The following is a 1,029-nucleotide window of genomic DNA, read 5'->3' as shown; positions in this document are numbered from 1 at the left end:
GATTCCCTTATAAATGATGAGTCATTTTTCTATTGCTGTTTTTCAAGATTTTCTCTTCATCTTTCAGTAGTTTGACTATTGTGTTTAGGTGTGAATTTCTTTTTGTCTTTTTGGAGTTTATTGAGCTTCTTGGATGTATAGATTAATTTTTTAAATAAAATTTAGAGGCTTTTTGCCATCATTATTTATGCCCTTTCTTCTCTCTACATTTCTTCTGGCACTCCCTTTATGTGTATTTTCATGTGCTTGATGGTATTCCATCAGGGTTCTCTTCATTTTTCTTTAATTTTTTTTATTCTTAAGAATGGACAGTTTTTATTTTCTTTTTTTTTTCTTGAGACAGAGTCTTGCTCTGTTGCCTGGGCTAGAGTGCTGTGGCATCAGGCTAGCTCACAGCAACCGCAAACCCCTGGGCTCAAGCGATCTTCCTGCCTCAGCCTCCCATGTAGCTGGGACTACAAGCACGCACCACCATGCCCGGCTAATTTTTTCTATTTTTAGTTGTTTGGCTAATTTCTTTCTATTTATAGTAGAGACAAGGGTCTCACTCTTGCTCAGGCTGGTCTTGAACTCCTGAGCTCAAGCAATCCTCCCGCCTTGGCCCCCCGGAATGCTAGGATTACAGGCGTGAACCACTGCGTCCGGCCAGTTTCTATTTTCTATCTTCAAGTTTTCAGATTCTTTTTTCTGTCACTTCAAATCTGCGGCTGAGCCCTTTTAGTACATTTTTAGTTTCAATTATTGTGTTGTTCAACTCCAGATTTTTTATTTGGTGTTTTTTAAAATAATTTTTTCTCTGTGTTGATAGGCTGCACTTTATGGCATATTATTTTCATATTTTTCTTTAGTTCTTTAGACATGATTTCCTCTAATTCTTATTACGATAGCTGAGTTAGGCCGGGCACGGTGGCTCACACCTGTAATCCTAGCACTCTGGGAGGCTGAGGCGGGTGGATCGTTTGAGCTCAGGAGTTCGAGACCAGCCTGAGCAAGAGCAAAGAGCGAGACCCCATCTCTACTAAAAATAGA

The sequence above is a fragment of the Propithecus coquereli genome, unplaced genomic scaffold (assembly GCF_000956105.1).
Source record: "Propithecus coquereli isolate 6110/MARCELLA unplaced genomic scaffold, Pcoq_1.0 Scaffold235, whole genome shotgun sequence".
Classification (NCBI taxonomy): Eukaryota; Metazoa; Chordata; class Mammalia; order Primates; family Indriidae; genus Propithecus; species Propithecus coquereli.
Note: the sequence above shows the minus strand (reverse complement) of the source record.